The 19,407-nt window shown below is 37.7% G+C and overlaps 1 protein-coding gene across 2 annotated transcripts in view; it reads right to left on the bottom strand.

Moving 5' to 3' along the window:
• Nucleotides 1-19,407, bottom strand: part of INPP5A (inositol polyphosphate-5-phosphatase A) — a 323,622-nt gene that overhangs the window by 231,841 nt on the left and 72,374 nt on the right. The window lies entirely within an intron of this gene.

Raw genomic sequence — 19,407 nt, 5'->3', positions numbered from 1 at the left:
TCTCCCTAATGCATGATGAAGTGGGATTGGGCAAGAATAAATAGGGGCTTAGATCCCACCTTTCAAGGTTTCAAGCTGTCTGACAGGCTACTGGTGCCAGTGACCTGTTAACTGGACTCTTTCTGACATTTTGTGGAAATCTGTGTCCTGGAATAAAACTGACAGTAGAGTCACAAATCTGATGGGGGATGGAGGAGCATCAGGCCCCACAGACTGAGCTCTGCATACTCGAGAATGAAATGTGAAGTCACCCAGTTCCCAATGAGTATGCAGATTCCGAGCACAGAGCCAGTCCATTCCCAGAATTATTGGAAAATATCATGGAGAGGCTAAATATTATTTATTTATCAACTAACCACATTTATAGACTGCAGCAATCCCTAAGGACTCTCAGTGATTTACAAGATAAAATATACAATGTAGAGTACACAATTAAAAATATACAAACAAAAGGTCCACAACCCAATTAAGAAACATAGAATAAAATTAACAAAGCCAAGTGTTAATCATAATGCAGCTAAAATGGAATTACATCCCACACACCCTCTGGAAGAGCTTTGTGGTGAGTTGCTTTCAGAAGGTTGTCAGGGTGAGAGCCAACTGGATGTCCACTGAGAAGCTGTCCAAAGGGCTGATGCTGCCACCCAAAAGCAGGGCTACCAGCTCTTCCTCACCCTGCTAAAGGGGGGATTGTACTTGCTGGCTCCATTCTGATGGGAGAATGTCATCCTGAGGATAACTTGGTGTCATGCCATGTCAGGGTTTATAGTGCTAGCATTTTAAATTGCACCTGGAAGGCCCTGGTAACCACTGTAGGGCCTGCAACATTGGTATAATGTGCTCCCATCTTTTAACGCCAGTTAGTACATAGTTTGCTGTGTTCTGAACCAACTGCAGCCTCTGAATGGTCTTTAAAGACAGTCCATCTTTAAGACAGTATTTTGCAATAGGCCAAAGAAGTGGCAACAACAGCATGAATCACTGTGCAAGGTCCTCCTGGTCCATGTAGGTATACCAGCAAAGCTCCCCCCCAGCTGCAGCCTCCACCTGCTGTTCTAATAAACTTGTTTTAAATATTTTATTTTTAAATCTACTGTAGATGTGTTAATGCTGTATTTGTTTGAATCCTGTTACCATGGATGTTTTATTGTTTTGCCATAAACCACCATGAATCAACATGTTGAACTCAGTGGTAAATAGGTTAAATTAAAAAAAAAAAACCTAATAAATCATAACAAGATTTATAAAAAGGCAATTCTCCTTATGTATATTTAAAATAATTCAATAAAAGGCCAAAAATAAAATAGCCTCAGGTATAGATATAAGCAGTCAAATAGATTATTTATGTGTGTGTATGTATGTATGTACCCATACTGTTTGATCTTACAAATCACTACAGAAACTACCTGAGGTGCACAAAAGGTGAAGAATTAAGCCAAAGCAGCAGTTCAGAGTCAGGTGGAGACAGAGAGACAAGCAGGCTAAGTGTGCTCACTCCAAATATAAATTTAAAAGAAAAAATAGGGGAAAAAATGGTAAAATTATATGCTGAGAACATCCTGGCTCTTCTACTACTACCTGAAGGGGCAAAAGAAAGAGTAAGATTAGTGGTTTTAGCCACATAAAATTATCTGTCAGAATGAAGAATGAAATGGGACAAAATTGAATTCTTCCCATTTTGAAAACCCAAATAGCAGAGTACAAACTGGATCAGCCTTTAATTTGCTATAAAAAGCCTTGCAACTGCTAACCACATGACAGATGTTGTGTCTCATTTGGCCCAATATGTAATACTGGAAGGGGTGGAGCTTTAACATTAATTCTAGAAAACAGAAGTATCACAGACAGTCACCTCACAATTGTATTATTGTGATGTGCTCTGCATGGGGCTGTCCTTGAAGACCCTCTGGAAACTACAGCTGGTGCAAAATGCAGTAGCACAGGCAGTGATGGGGGCACCATGTTATGCATGTGTAACTCTGATGCTTTGGGACCTGAACGGGTTCCCAGTTGGCTTCTGCTGCACTTCAAGATTCTGGTTATTACCTTTAAAGCCCTTCATGGCACAGGGCCTGGCTATCTGAGTGATCACTTATCACCTGCTGCCTCTGCTCATCCAGTTCAATCCAGCAGAGCAGGTGCATTAAAGGTCCCGTCAATTAAAGAATATCATCTGGCGGACCAAGGAAGCACACCTACTCTGTTGCAATTCCAGCCCTCTGCAATGATCCCCCTCCCCCGAAATGTGTGCAGCTGCCACCAATTACTGAGGAAATTACAGAAACTTGGTTGTTTTCCCAGGCCTTGGGGACAGGGTGATTGTGGAGTCCCCTTCTTGTTTTGCTTTATTTTGAACTGATTTGTTTTGGTCTTTTTGTATTTTGCTATTCTGGTTGGCTGCATTTCTTTTAATATGTTGGACTTCAATTGTAAGCCACCCAGAGTCAGTCAGTCAGGAGTTGGGCGTTCTATAAAATAAATTAGATAACTTAAATAAGTGAGCATTAGGTTCAAATTTGCCTTTTTTTCCCCTCTGAGGTTATGTATTATCCTCGGTTCTTCCACAATAACATATCACTTGAATGGACTTTTAAAAATCCCTTTGTTCTGTTCTCTGTCTAGAATAAAATGGTGAATCCTCTGGATTTCAGTATATACTGCAAAGCATTTTATAAACAAAAATATCCAAAGAAACCAAAATTCTGAGCACAAGAATCCACAGGCTACCTCTCAATTATATGGGAAATTCCTTATAGGACTTTTGCTGGCAAATCATATGACCAAAAAATAAACTATAATTAAATTTACATTTGGAGAAAGTTAAAAGGCCATTTCTTTAAAAAAGATTTATAATATGAGCTGCTTTTTAAATATAGAATGTTCTTATATGCCATTTTGCATTTTCTACTCTTCTGCAAGCAGAGATCTGCTCCTTCTTCCACCAAGTCTGATGTAGATACAAGAAATGAAAGCACTAAATCCTATCTGCTGAAAACATAATGAAAGTGCTGGCTACTAAGATCAGCTTGGTTACATGCCCTAAGTTATAAACGCAAGGCATACAGTGCTGGTTACAGCAACAGACATGTTTCAATTTATATCTGCATGAAATTTCTGGTTTCTATCTATTGTCCAAGTACTTTTATAATATATGAGAATAGGCCTATGTTGATCATTCTCTGAATAGGCTCAATGGAGCTATGGAGTGGAAAAGCTGCTTTAAGGCTTGGTGCAACTGTTGCCTGGTTGCACCAAAAGAACTTCTAGGCATGCCTGTTGTGCTTGTGCCTTTGTAAGTCCAGAAGACACTCTGCAAGGATAGGTGACAAAATGAAGCCTATACGAGAGGAAATAATCTCAGCTAAGCCAACTGCTTCTCACCCTAGGAAGGATACCGCAAGGATAAACTACAGAAAAATAAACTCTCCCCTTCACCTCAAGCTGCTTGCAAGAGTCATTTCAACAAGATGGGCGGTGACAAATTTTACAAACAAACTAACAAAGATGAATGGTATTAAAAGGTACAGGTAGTCCTTGCTTAACGACAATAGGGACCTAAAAATTCATTGTTAAGCGGGGCAGTTTGTTAAGCGAGTCGTGCCCGATTTTATGACCCTTTTTGCAGCAGTCATTAAGCAAATCACTGTGGCTGTTAAGCCAGGGTTCTCCATTTATTCTGCTTGCTGGAAGCCACTGGGAAGGTTGCAAATGGCAATCATGTGATCCAGGGACACTGAAACCTTTGTAAGTGCGAGCTGGTTGCCCAGCACCCAGATCACGATTACATGACCACAGGGGTGCTGCGATGGTTTTAAGCATGAGGACCGGTTGTAAGCCCCTTTGTTCAGCACCATTGTAACTTTGAACAGTCATTAAATGAATGTTGTTAAGTGAGGACTACCTGTAATATATAATGTAAGTAATAAATTATACAAATATTGTAATAAATAAGTTATATAATGGCCCGAGTTGACTAGGAATAAACCTCTTCCACTAAATTAAAATTAAAAGTTCAAAACTAACATTTAGATCCAAGAATACAGCATCAATACTGTATAAGGCTTGAGTATGTATATGGAGGGAGAACAATATCATATGAGACTGCTATAACATGTCCATTGGCTCAACAAGTTTGAAACTTCCATCAGGGCACTCTTGCCACAAAGAATGAAGGCAGGGCTACCCGCATCTTGGCTGGAGTTAATTTGATACTGTTAATTCACTTCCAAGCTTCCTAGAAGAGCATCTACTTAAATCCCATTATTACTGGCAATAGGAAGGGAACCATTAGATAAACATATTGAACCATATTCTGAAAGTGTACCCTTCGCTCTTGCTAGAACATGAATAATCCCATTTGTAACAACTCAAGCAGAAGGATTAAAACAGTAAATTTTAATCCAAGAAATAAAGATTGAAGGAAATCCATTTTTGCAATAACATGTTCCAAAAATTAATTATGTACCATATCAAAAGCTTTTTCAACATCCAACAAAGCCATAACAGCTGATTCTAGGATGTCAGATTAAGCTGGTAGAATATCCACCATCATCTAGTATATCAGAAGCTTGGTGCACTTTCATAAAATCAAATTGTGAGGATGTGCTGTCGATGATGATAACTACTTCAACATACATACTAAAGTTGCAATCAAAATGTTTGCATCTGTTTTTAACAACAATGCCAGGTGATAACTCACACAATTTGTGGAGTCCTTACCCGGTTTCAAAATAACATATTACATCATCCTAAATCAGAAGAGATGGTGCTGTCTGTAACTCTGGGGGATGCTGTTCCAAAGGGTGGGGTTCACAACATAGTTGGTTCTCTAATTTGGTTCTTTAGCACATTTTCTATGGATCAAGATAATAAAAAGTAATACAAACAAGAACATGTACCTTGGGGGAGATGGGCGGCATACAAGTTTGATAATAAATAAATAAATAAATAAATAAATAAATAAATAAATAAATAATTTCTAAATTATATTGTTTCCATATGCCAACTAAATAAAATCCTTTGTATAAGCATTAAGAATATTCTAGCTCTGTGACTGATTTTTCTTAGAAATCTGTTCCAATTTTGTCCCATACCAAATTAAAATCCCCTGTCAGCATGATATGGCCCACCTGTAAACAGGAAGTTTAGCAAAACTTCCATGTAAAATATCTGGTTTATCTCTGATTGGTCAATAAAAATCAGTTAGAGCCATCTGACTATCACTGTTCAGTATATCACTGTTCACTATAACTAAAATTATATAATGAACTTCAAGAACTGAACTGGATTGTTCAGTTATAACATGTGAAGACTTGATTAATGTACTAACTCCTATAGCCAATTCTGAGTTGCCACAAATACAAATCTTGTCAATCCAAATTCTTTGCATGCAAATATTTTTCATCAGAAACAATTTCTTGCAGAAAAACTACTTCAAATTTCGGTGTACTCAGTTTATTAAAAAAAAACAACAACTGCCTCCTCTTGGATACATATCTCAGTCCTCTAACATTCCGTGATGCAAAAATCAACCAAACAGAAAAATTAAACTGTGATAATTTAGTATAGGGAAGACTCAGCATGATCCTAGGTTAAGGCCAAACAAAATGAAAAATTCTATCAAAGGAATTGAAACTTATTCTTATATATCACAAAATAAAAATTTTAAAAAGTTATAAATGAAGTAAAAATAAAAGTAAAACTTAAGTTAAAACTAAAAAAAACAAAACTGACTACAGGAAAATCCGTAGTTACGAAAAAGAACAATTAATCAAGGAAAAAATGTCTAACAAAAAGAAAAATGGTGAAAAGAAAAGTAAAGGAAAAAAAAAACAGAAAGAAAAAAAGGGGGAAAAATCCTTACTTCTGAAAGGAGTCCTGGTGAGACATGCCTAGACTGCAGACTTACCCTCTCTATCCCCCTAAGCTGAAAACATGTCCAACTTCAAAATTAAATTTAAAAGACATGATCTACTACAAACCTAAATATAAAAGAAAAAAAATGCCCTTGCCATTTACATAGTGACTGTGAGGATTGCTTTTGTATTCCAACATCAGAACATGTTTCTTATTGTCCTATATGTAACTGATAGCATGGTCCCTCATCCAAAAAACTGCAGGGTAAAGAGAAAAAAAATCTTTATCCCTGTCTCATGACTAAACATGATTTAATTTATCATGCTTTTTACTATCTTGGAAGACAGATTAGGAAACAACATTATTTTTTTTTCCAGCATATTCCAAAGAGATTGTTTGTCTGGAGAGCTGCAAAATATTGTCACATGTAGGCCTTCAAAGAAACTCCACTATCACTCAATTCAGTCTACAGTAAGATTGCAATCTTAATGGAACATTATGTGCTACATTCATTTCAACACAATATTTCAAATTAAATAGCCCCCTAAAACATTTATCCTTAAGAGCCACTAGAGGTTGCTAATCCTTTATGTGTGGAAAGTTCAAAACTAAGTTTTTTTCTGCAGACCTCATCTTGAATCTGTGCCAATTCCTCCTGACATACTGGCAGCCTCTTTAAGATTAAGTCTTTTGTTTCTAGAATTCTGGTTATTTTCTCAGGAGATATATACATTATTTTCCTAAAAGTCTTTAGTTTTCCTCTACACAAAATTCAACTTTATCGACTTTTAAGACATATTTTCATGAGCCTTCTACTTATGGAGTGCAAATGAACAAAAATTAGTTACTTCTCTTGGCTTGATTCCATATTGCATTCAAGAATTAATATTGCACTCTACACATCTCCAATTTTATATACAATTAGGCTAACAACCAAACCAACTGTGTTTTCTATTGGAGCTGGGCTCCTGGAAACAGAAATATGGATCTTTTACAGCACATGATGTGGATTTTTCCATTTCCAGTTGAGATGGTGCCATTCCACCAGGTGATGATGGGGCGGGGGGGGGAGGAGGGGAGAGAAGGGAAATAAACAGTCCCATTACAGTTTTCAACAACTCAAGAAGGGAGAGATAACTAAAATGCAGTTCAACATTTCTCCATCTTGGCTAGAACTCCTAAGTTCAATATCTCTCTATTAAGATATTTTGCTTTATATTTAACATAAAAAAGGGACTGTTCACAAAGTAGCATGAGTTAGATGCCATCAAGTAGGATTTAATTCATGGTGACTGCAAAAAGAAAGGCTCACCATCTCAACCTGCTTCCAGTAACATCATCTTCCAAGGACTTACAGGAATCTCTGGGATTCCACTTTACCCACCGTCTTCCCCTTCTTCTATTTCCCTTAACCTTGCCAAGCATAATAATTTCTTTGACTACATCATCCACTGGCATCATATGCCTGAAGTATGTGAGTATTTCTGCAAGGGTGAAGTCAGCCTTTATATAGTTCATCACTGAATGACTTTTTTCTTGCACTCTTTGGTATTCTTAGTAAACACATCCAACTCCATAAGATGTATCTTTTTTTCCCCTTGATCTTTCTCAGTATCTAACTTTCACAGACATACATTACCAGCGGAAAGACCACTGTTATACTTATTCTGAATATTGTTGTCATGAAAACATCTGTCACATTCTTGTCTATATCTGTCACTTCATTCCTTCCTAGATTTAATCTCTTTACTTCTTCAGGCCATTGCCCATCTTTGACTATTCCTGAGCTATCCAAAACCAAAAGTTTCTACTATATTCACTTTTTCACCATCAATTATACATTCACTAAACATGCAGGCTAACATTGTCTTAGTATTTGTTTAACGTTAACCTGGATTTTTCATTTTCTATTTTACTCCCATAATGAACTTTTCTAAGTCTTCTTTAGCTAGGTAGTCTACGTATCTCAAATGGTAAGTATTCAAACTCTGATTTTGATTCTAGCTGTCATCTCTTCCATCCTGCCTTTATTATAACTTACGTATTGTATATCAGAACAATATCCATCCTTGTGCACTTGCTTCCCTATTATGAACTACATTGTTTCTCTATATTAAGTTCTTAAGGTATATTCTTGTTCATTCTAAAGATTCCCCAGAAGAATAATCAATTCCTTCTAATATAGGGCACTTTGTCTGGACTCCAAAACTTGGGAATGACCACCAGATGGCAGTAGAGAGATACAAAAATATTTTTTTTCTCTTTCCCTCTTCACTATGCAACTTATGGTAGCTATCTGATTTTACATCCCTCTGACTTTCTGAAACCTTCATGAATTTCTCTATCCACAAGAACTTAAATAACACTTCACTTTTGTGAGGAACCATTCCAATGGTAATTTGCATATTCTCTTGCATCTCTCTCTCTTTTTTTTTTAGTCCAGGGAAATGCACTGTTTTTTTTTACAATCTCTAAAACTCACAGTCTTGTTCCATGCTTGTTGACGTAGAACTGTTATCACTTTAACTGCCCCTTCTCCTGTACCTTTAAACAGTTCAACGATATTTAATCAGCACCCAATGCTTTTCCATTTAACAGCTGGTATATTTGCTTTTGCACCTCACTTCCTGGTAGAGTTACTTGAGGAATATAATCTCAACAACTCTTTCTGCTATTCTATAATCCAATTTGCAAAGGACGTCAATATAGTTCTTCCATATTTCTTTCACCATACTTGCCTCTTTCAGCTCTGTTTGATTACTGTTTTGTATTCTTTTGGGGTACCATATCTGGGCTTTAAAAATCTAGATGACTGCTAAAGAATCACATAATGATTATCTGTATTTAGGTAGCCCAGTATAGTATGCCTACCATTCCTATCTTAGCTATTACTTTTGACCTAATTTCTCTGACCATCTTTAAAAAGATATCCCCATTTCCTTTTCTTGTCATATTCCTACTTGTCATATTCTTGCTTCAGATATATTTCACTGTCCTTTCTTGCCTGACACTGAAAGTCTGCATTTAATTGTTGTACATCCTTCTTGTTGACCAACACTTTCATCTTCCATCTTTCCCTGGCTATTGTGAAAGCTTATTCTGAAACCCATTTACACGGGTCTTTCCTTTTTCCCTTAGAAATATTAAATATTTTTTTCCACTTCAGTTTTCACAAAAGTGGTTTGCAATTGTATTTCTCTGTATTTGATTTTGGAGTTCCTTCTCATTGGTGGGTTGGCTTCACTCAAAGCTGCAGAGCTCCCCTTCCTCTCATTCCCTTGTGCATACTTTTAGTTTCTCTCCTCTTCTGATCCTTACCAATAAGTGTGACCCTCCTAGGAGCACCTACTGGTGTCAGTATTGAAGTCATCCTCCAGGAAGGAAAGTGAAATGGGTTCCACACAATAATCTTTACATAAGGATATGGAAAAGGAGTCATAACATGCCTCCTGAAATATTATAATCAGCACCAGGACAGTATTTTCACTAGGCCAAGTCAAAAGTCATAAAAATGTACAAGATTTGAACTGATCTAATATTTGCCTAATATGAATGCTGAAGTGTTATTATGGCCAACCTGGCTATGTTTATTTTTTCTGAGGCTATTTACTTATTTATTGGAATCATACATCTTTCTGCCAACAAACTAACCTTTACCTGATTAACAACAACACTTTTTCTACCAGTACCATAACTCGGAATTAAAGGATATGATGCAGCCCTAAAACTGGATCCAAAGGTTATTATATTTATACAAAATTTATTAAACACTTAATAGAGGAAAGTTCTCACTAATGACATAATCACTACTCTTTCTTTAAAAACATGTCTGTTGATGTTCCATATCATTTTTTCCTATACTGTCTAGCTAATGTACTAAAATCAAATATCCATCACTCATTTTGCTAGAGGTTCAAGGGCATGAAGGCAAACCTATGTCAGTATAAAATACTACTGATGGATCCATGGAAGAGCAGCTTCTATAGTACAATACGTGCAACAGTAGTATCATTAGTAGTTAACATGATTAACTAAAGGTGAAACTACTTTATTCATACAGCTGATCCTTTACAAATATATCACATATTCTCTACAAATAGTCCTTAATAAAATATTGCACCTGTGCTCAGGTGGACTCATGCTTATCTTCTTCCAGTGGCATTCTAGGCATCACTGATGTTATTTCATTTTCCAGAGTCCCTCTGAAAACCAGGGGGCCCTCTGGGATTCACACACGCACTGTAATGGTATGTGGGAAAAACCTTGGGAGACGGGGGAAGAGATGCTGCCTACGGAATGGTCAGATAAGAGACAGCATAACCCACAGCTGCAGAGTGGGCAGAGCAAGAGGCTCAGAAGGGACCCTCCCTATGTTCTCAGGCTGTAGAGGTGAAGGCAGGAGAATTGTACTTTCAGACTTGCAAGATTCTGTTAATGTAGCTTTACAATTAACTAGAATTAGAGCATCTGGTCGTGTTTCCTGTCTGGTCTACCTGGTAAGGTTTCCGATTGCACAGTCTATACAGGTGCAATCGGATCCAAGGACCCTGTCGTCCACTCATTCCAAGCAGCAACCAGGGCCTTGGTCGAACTGCACAACAGAGCTTCAGGAATAACCCCAAGTTCCATCTGATCAGGTCCATCAGGCACCTAGGGCAGACCGATCAAATAAGTCTTTCTTCCTTGCAGTGAGGAGCTGACATGGAGGACTGCAAGGCTAACAGGGAGTGATCCACTCATGACAAGGGACTGATGGCAACATCCCCCAATTCCAGTCGCCACTCCCTAAGACAAAAAACAGATCTAGTGTGTGACTCACTGAGTGAGTCAGGCCATTAAGATCTTTAATCAGATGCATGATGGCTGTGAACGCCCGAACCACTTCTAATCCTGGGCTCAGAAAGGCAGATTAAAGACACCTAGCACTAAGTCTGGGGAACGCCATTGCTAACTCAACCATGGCATCAAGCAGCCTAAGCAGGAATGCTGGTACAACAGCAGCATACCCATCTGATCTCTAGGACCCAATTTCACAAACAGGGTCTAAATCTGGTTATCTGTGGAACAATGCCTCTGGAAACCACCATAGTCTCACAAATAACAATAGCCACTCCATTACTCTTCCCCCAAAGTGGGCCCATTACAAGAGCGCATCCCCACCCTGTGCCCAGCCAGGTTTTATTAATGAATACCAGGTTGGTCCTCTCATCTACAATTAAATCTTGGATGAGGCAAGCTTTTTTACAGACTGATCTTAATTAAGAAAAAGAGAGAGCTGCAGTAAGTGCTTTATAAAAGATACGAAGTTTTTAATGGAAGGCAGCAGTATTAAAATCACTTGAAAAGGATCTACTTCGGAAAGGATCATTGGTTTTCCGCATATGAAAATAACAGAATATGTATCTAAGGATTTCTAGATTTTTATTTGAATTAGGTGATTCTCAATCATTATTATTGGATACTGCTAACAGTACTAACTATATATGCCATTAACTTGTGCATGCTATTTTCTATTTGTTCTTCCCATTTTATCCATAATTAACAGCTGTTTTAAACTGCAAAATAATCCCACTACTTGCATCTTGTATGTTGCAAGGAGTAAAACTAGTCTAATACTACCAAGAAAATACAATCATTTTTTCCATGGGGGAAAAAATAATAGATAAAGTATCTTTTATCTGCAGAAAGTTGGGCTTCTATTTTACTGCAGCTACTTCCTTTACATAGAGATAACTGCAGTAACCCATTAAAAAAAGTAAAGAAGAAAATTACTGAGGTGAATAAGAAAGACAGAATACATCCCGATGTAATAACAACTTTTTGTTTTCTATAGTTGTAAATTTCATTAGTTGTCAATCCAGCATGCCAGACTAGTCTGACACTTCAGCACATTTTGCATCCAATTATGCAAAATCCATATTGAAAAATGGGATTTGAAAAATGATGAAAAATGATAAATAGCATCATTATTTTTACAGATAAAAATAAGCATGAGATGAAAAGCCCGGCACATAAGAAATGTGCACACAGACCACAATATCAATTTGTTGGTAGATACAGGGAATATCATTTGCAAACGAGAATTCTCTTGCTGGATACAGGGAAGAATTGCCATCTGGTGTAATAATCTACATTTTTATTGCATCTTTTCCCTCTAATATGGGATTCTAGAGGTGTCAGGGAATGGGGTAATTGGCTCTTCCATTCAAATACCTGTATTCATTCATTCATTCATTTTCTCATTCATTCATTCAATTTATATACATTGTAGTTGTAACAGCAACATAACCCATTGTTGAATTCCCATAATTACTCAAAGGTAAGGCACTTTTACCTATTCCAAATGCAAATGCCTTATTTGGCTCATTTCCCTCTGTTGATGACAAAAGTGGGGCAGAGAACCGAACTTTGAATTTGCAACTAACTTCAGACAGGCTCCCTTCCAAGCCAGTGACATTTAGTTCTGCTATATAGCTTAATGAGACTGCTTACTCTCAAGTCAACATGAATATGAGCACAGCATTTACTGCCTTGTAGAGCTGTGCAGGGCACAAACCCATCAATGCTTATCCAGAAGGAAATCCCACAGTATTCACACAGGTTTATCTCCTGTTAAATCTGCTTAAGAATCTACAACAGAGAGAGGGAGCAGAATTACTGGATGTCAAATTATATCAAATTGCAACGTGTTCAGCTACTAAATCTTTGTTGTGCCTTTTTGGGGGGGGGTAAACTGCCTTGAGTCTCAGGAGTACATAGTATATTACATTTTGTGTAATACATAAATAAATATTTCCTGCTATGATATTCATATTTAATATGATTAGTAATGAACTCAGTGCTGGAATAAAATTTTAGATACTCAAGGTATCTGTAACTGGATATTTGGCTTTCAATTCTGCCTGAATCTTATCTGTGAAATGTCCTTAAATTTATGATTATTTGCGAATGTCACGGATTTCATACCACCACTTAAACAGTACTCCCTAATCTTGCAAAAACAGTTTGAAGATGATCCATGATAGTCCTCAAACCTTCTGACCTCAAAATTCTATTTTTCTTTCCAATTTTATTGTGTTTTATGCCAAGTTTACAAAAATACAAAAAATAAACAATGAAAAATAACAAGAAAATGCTAAAGATAGTTAATAAAAGACATAAGCCCCCTAAAAAGAACTAAGAAATAGAAGAGAAAGAATAAAACACAATAATAAAAAAAACTTACCAGTACATCTAGAAATCAGTTTTACACAAAATACTTTAAAATAGTATATTGTTATCCAACAGAAAAAAAAATTAAAATTACCTAAAATACTACTCTGCTGTGTTAAAACATCATAACATCTATTCCAAAAAAGAACATATTGCTTCATTTTCTGATCAGCTGAAAATATTGCCTTTTCTAAAATGGATAAGTTACACATTTCCAAAAGCCACTCCTTAATAGCTGGAATAATACTTTTCCAATTTCTCAGAATAAAATTCTTTTAGCAACCCCCCCCCCAATAGTTCCTCAAAGGAAGATTCCAAAGTTTTGGAGTATAATTCATTAACATCTTTAACATTTAGGGATATTCTCATAAATCCAATGTATACTAAAATGCTTTTCCAAAAAGATGCCAACAGCTGGCAAGACCAGATCATAAATTTCAGCGATTCCTCAGTTTTTTCCCATCTCCAACAAAGAAAATGATATCCATTCTTTCAAACACATTATTAGGAGAGTCCAGTAGACATAAAATACACTTTTTGGATGAATCGCTTTTAGTTCAAATCTGTTGAGGCGACTCCAACATTTTTAAGGACCACTGAAGTGGCATTGTTGATTAAAGTCTAAATTCTAACAACAAACAAATTCAACCACTGCTTTGCTGAGCTTCTACAGATCCTATAGTAACAAAAATATCCTCAGCTCAAACCTACTCCATGCAAATGAAAAAGGAAATCAACTGCTCGCACACACATGCATGTGCGCGCACACACACACACACAAACACTCAGATCATCTGCAAACAAATCTCAGTGCTTCCTATGAGCAAAAACTGAAAAGGCATCAAGCCACCTTTTGCCTTGAAAGAGCAGAAGTCCAAAATCTGGGAAGCATGGTGAAAGTTTTTGCAAACAGGGAATCAAACTGCCCATGAATCTTACAGAGCTCCAGCATTATTATTTTTTTAACTGACATTTCAAATAAACCATAGCTGAACAGATATTTACCAGCTCATTTCTTGAACACAGCTGATGCCATGGGATCAGACAGGTCCTGAAAGTCTTTTAAAATCGTAGATTCCTTTGCTCCTGGGCATTCTATCTAGATCACAAAAGAGGGAGGCTGAGGGTGGCATTAATGGCATTGTATACCAGCTGCCTAATGCTGGTTTACAATGCCATTAACATTCTCACAAGAAATCCATGTCACAGTTCCTCTCTCCTTTTTTCTCCTCCTAGCATTCTCTCTGTTGTTTCTCTACCCATCCTTTTCCTTTTCTTTCTCTTTCCTTTAACTTTTAAACAGCCAGCCTTGGGGGTTCTTAATTCCTGCACTGATCAGGATTGGATTTGATGGTCTAAACCAGAGGGGTTTCAATCTTTTTTTGCAGCAGTGCCCCTTTTGTACAGGACACAGAGAATGACCTTGAAGGACAGAGGAAAGAGCCGCTACCAAGGCAATGATCAGATCAATGCAGCTTAAGCCCATTCCAAGAAACTAACTTGAGAAAATGTCTCAGAGAAGCCCCTTCCTAACTCATAAGAGGAGGGAAGAGGAAGCCCATTCAGACTGTTACTATAGCTGTTCTATAATACGGCATTGGTTTCTTAGTCTGGTCCACCCTATAGGGCTGACACCTTTCTAGTGAAATGGGTTTTTGACTGCCCTACTCAAACACTTTTAACACTGAGCAAGTTTCCATCATGTCTCATGGTGCAATATTGTATAAATAAAATAGAAACATTTCAAGCATTTTTAATACTGTTGGCACTTTCTTTCACCACATTATGATTACACATTATTTACATTATCAGAGAAAAAAGTCAACCTTTTTTTATACACATGACAGTTATTTTTAAAGTTTAACTTATGTGTTAGGCATATTAAAATTAATTTGTAAAATACAGGTTTTAAGATATAAAGTAATTATAAATAACTTAATAACTAAAATAAATAACTTCCCATAGATAAAAACCCACCAGCAGACAAATAAAAGATGATTATCCAAATCTTCTCACTTTATGGTTAACATAATTACAATAAGAACTCACTACTTCAGTAATCATCTATAAACTTAATCATATGCTTTACAACTTCTGATTTATATAACAAGTACATTCCTGTTTATAGCTGCCAGAAGCAAACTAGAAACCTGGAAAAATACCGTATATACTCATGGAGAAGCCCATCCATGGATAAGCCAACTCTCAAATTTTTAACCAAAATACCATGCAAAATTCACCACACACGGATAAGCCTATTATGAGAATTAAAACATACAAAAATTTCAAGGAATGGCTTATCCAGGGGTGGTACATTATGTATGGTATTTTGGTTAAAAATTTGAGGATTGGCTTATCTACGGGTGGGCTTATCCATGAGTATTCATGGTATGCTTGTGTAACATGTCATCAAATATGATCATATGCTCCAGCTTCCCCAACCCCCCCCCCAGTTTTTATTGCCATCTTGGATTTCAAATTCACCTCCCAGGACATGGTGCTGCTCCCATTAGGCACTAGCTTAAGTGGCCCCTTCCAACTTTTGGATTCTCAGGAAGAGTTTGAGATCTCTACCCACCCTATCAAGAGACATACAAGAGACATACTTCAGGCCCTGTCAATTAAAGAATGTCATCTTGTGGGACCCAGGAAGCATGCCTGTCTCCTGAAGTCAGATTGGTCCTGACCTTGCTGACCTTCCATCTCAGCAAATCTGGCTGTTTGCTCAGGGATGGGGGTCAGTAAGTTTGTGATGCCCACTTGGGTTGACATTATTATGAGATTTTATTCTCAGCTTCCTTTTTTCCCCCTTGGTTCTTAAGTTATTGATACGGTTTTATTTTTAAACCTTGTTCACCACCCAGAGTCACTGTTGTGAGAGGGGCAGCTATAGAAATAGAAATTTTAAAAAAAAGTCTGGAGCAAAGCTGCAGTTATACCCGAGACCATTATATTTTTTCAGGAGCCTCCTAAGGAAAGGAAGGGGACAGAATTCAAAGCTGTTTTTATTTTTATTTTTTTTTAAATGGGAAGTCTGAGCTGAAGGGCCCCTGATCTGACAGCAACTTTTGAAATCATGGTACATCTTCTTGTAAAATGTCTTTCTTCTAGGAGCCTGCTTTCATTTTCCAGTCTCTTCATGTAGTGTAAGTATAAAAGGAATAGAAATACTTTACTACTGAAGGGTTGATATTATATTGTCCTGTAGAAGAAGCTGATCCCCCCCCCCCCCCGGCCTTCTTTGAGAGAAAATCTAGTAGGAGAATTCAGAAGGAAAATTCGTAAGAGGATTAAACCAGGTGACAGCTCTAGCTCTGGGATGGTACCTAACTATGAATGTCTGGTTTGTTTTCTAGAAAGTCAGTGTTGTACTGCAGAAGCAAACAAGTAATTTAATTGAAAAAAGTGCTATGTTTATGGGGGGGGGTTACCTCTCTGGAAGGAAGGAACTTGTTTCTCTTCTTACATCTTTCTTAATAAAGTAACTGGAGGAAGGGTTCTGTGTTGTGGGAACACCAAAAGGGAGTCAAGTAAGTGACTCAGTTACTAACTCCTGAGGAACTAGATTTAGTCTTCTATAGATCCTAGGATTAAACTAATTCCACCTAATGAACTGTGTGATGAAAGCAATACTGTATTGCCATCATGGAGAAGTAGACAGAGGTCTTTGTGATATCACCTCCACACTTGTAATCTGGGTTCCTATCCCGCTTGGCTGGTGAAAGTGATTGCTGGAGGCTTCTTTAGTAGAGGAGGAGCATTGCCTTTAAAGAGATAATGATGCACCGCTCCTCAATAAATCATTATTCAAGCTGATAATTTTAAATAAGCTCTCCAACTTTCCCTTTCAGGGGAAGGTTATTGAGAGGGTGGTAGACCTGCAGTTGTAAAGGCTATGGAGGAAATAGATTATCTGACACCCAGGTAAGGGATTCACATTGATTATTCTTATGGATATCTTGTTGAGACCAGGACAGGGGAAATGCAATCCTCCTGTTCCTGCTTCATCTCTCAGTGGCCTTCAATACCATCAATCATGGCATTCTTCTGGACCTCCTGCGCAGGTTGGGCATAGGCAGTACTGTGTTGCAGTGGTTCTCCTCCTTCCTGAGTGGGCAGTACCAAATGTTAGCAGGGGGGAGAAAGAGGTTGAGACCTAGGAGCTTCTGTTGTGGGGTACATAAGAGCTGACTCTCTCATCTCTATTTAACATCTACATGAAACTACTGAGGGAAGTCATCTATCAGCATGGCATGTCAATGATATTCGGCTCTACATCTCAACTCCAGGCTTTAGAGGATATGTGATTGAGATTCTGCCTTGATGCTGGAGGCTGGTTCAGTCTAGATGGGGAGCAAACTGGCTCAGACTCAACAATTCAGAATGGTTTTGAGTACAAACTGGCCTTCTGATTCCAGAAATATTGCACCTCTGACTCTGCACAAGGTTGTGCTTCCCCGTGCAGGGCTCGTCCATAATCTGGGAGTTTTCCTGCACTCTCAGATCCAGAGAATTACAGTTTTCTTCCAACTGCCTCAATCCAACTGTATTTTGAAACTAAATCAGACTGCAGTCTTCCTTACAAATTGAACCCAACAGCTCATTGTATTAGCACATGACAGCTTCATATGATACAACACATTTATTGTATTATAGAGGTTGCAATAACAATAAGCAGCTACAGTAGAGGAAATATTTATCATCGGTCTTCTGCATCAATTCAAGAGGACTATAATACCTCACCCATCCAAAAAAAACATTTTTCTTTTATACTTTTCTTCACCAAGACTCAATAAAGGACAAGACACTCACTAACAATGGCCTGTATTCCAAATGGCAAACCTTGAAAGCAATCCAAATCACAATTGCATTGCTGTAATATTCACAGAAAAGGAATAGAGTCTGTACATAAAAAGACAGAGGCTTACAGTTCTTTGTCAAGATTAATATCTAAGCAACTAATTGATTGCCTTAATGCTACTTTTTGTAAGAGAAGCAGAAATGTAAAATGGCTTAAATATTTTTTAAAATATTTAAATATTTTTTGTTGCAAGATTGCAAGGACAAGGAGAAAAGGATTAAGAAGACTTGTTTGAAATCTGGATGAGGGTGATGCAGAGGTGTGAACTTATTTAATTAAGGCTCTGGACTTAATGTTCTTATCAGGAGGTGGAAGTGGCTTTAGACAGCCTTCTGTATTATTTCAGTTATGACACATACAGGTAATATTTCTTTTCATTCTCCAGGGCTTTACAACCATGGCTACATTCCTGATTTTTTTTTTTAATCCATTCAATTGTGTCCAATTCTCAGAGACTGCCTGGACAAGTCCCTACAGTTTTCTTGGTAAGGTTTTTCAGAAGTGGTTTGCCTTTGCCTCCTTCCTAGGGCCGAGAGAGAGTGACTGGCCAAAAGTCACCCAGCTGGCTTTATCCCTAAGATGGGACTAGAACTCACAATCCCCTGGTTTCTAGCCTGATGCCTTAACCACTACACCAAAATGGCTCTCTATATGTATCATTAATGATATAATGTATAATTATATCAATATATCATTCCCGATACATAAAAGCAGTGTTTCTCAACCTTGGCCACTTGAAGACGTGTGGACGTCAATTCCCGGAATTCCCCAGCCAGCCGTGCTGGCTGGGGAATTCCGGGAGTTGACGTCCACACGTCTTCAAGTGGCCACGGTTGAGAAACACTGCATTAGAGCAAAACAAAGCAAAACAGATTAAAAAAACATATTCTGAGCATGTGCAATTTCACCTCTTAAACTCACTTAAATCAGCAGCATCGTGGCTACAGAAATAAATTTGTGTTCGCCTAGCAAATCGCTTTGGTGATCCAGGTGCACTTGTGCCTGCTCTGCTAGGGTTAATGGCTGCTACTTGCCTAAGAAGCTATTCTCTGAGTGACCATGTGGGGCATCTGAGCTGGTCTAACCCTAGCTGCACCTACGGGTTTGCATTAGAATCCTGTTCTCACTTACTCAGAGAGAAATTGGCAAAGGTCCCCTTTCCCTTTCTCCTACACCCTACCTCTTCTCTGTATGCACACCGGAAGGGGCAGGTTTGCACAAAGGAAATAGTTCCTGTATGTGGATTGGCCCTTCCTGGACAGAATGCCCATGGCTTCACATATTCAGCTGACCTAACTACAACTCCCTGTAAACAGTTTAGAGAAAAGAGTGGGGTGGAAGTATATCGTAACTGTATTTTAAAATCTTTGGAGTGCCAATTTTGTATATTGCTTTAAAAATAACAATAAAATGAAATAAAACAAATAACAATGACTACATCACTCTAATTCAGTTCTTTAGAAGCTTGAAATCTATTC

The sequence above is a fragment of the Python bivittatus genome, unplaced genomic scaffold, assembly GCF_059951505.1.
Source record: "Python bivittatus isolate LINGU-HERP-01145 unplaced genomic scaffold, Pbiv_v1 ctg000980_np1212, whole genome shotgun sequence".
Classification (NCBI taxonomy): Eukaryota; Metazoa; Chordata; class Lepidosauria; order Squamata; family Pythonidae; genus Python; species Python bivittatus.
This window is presented reverse-complemented; position numbering and strand designations above follow the sequence as displayed.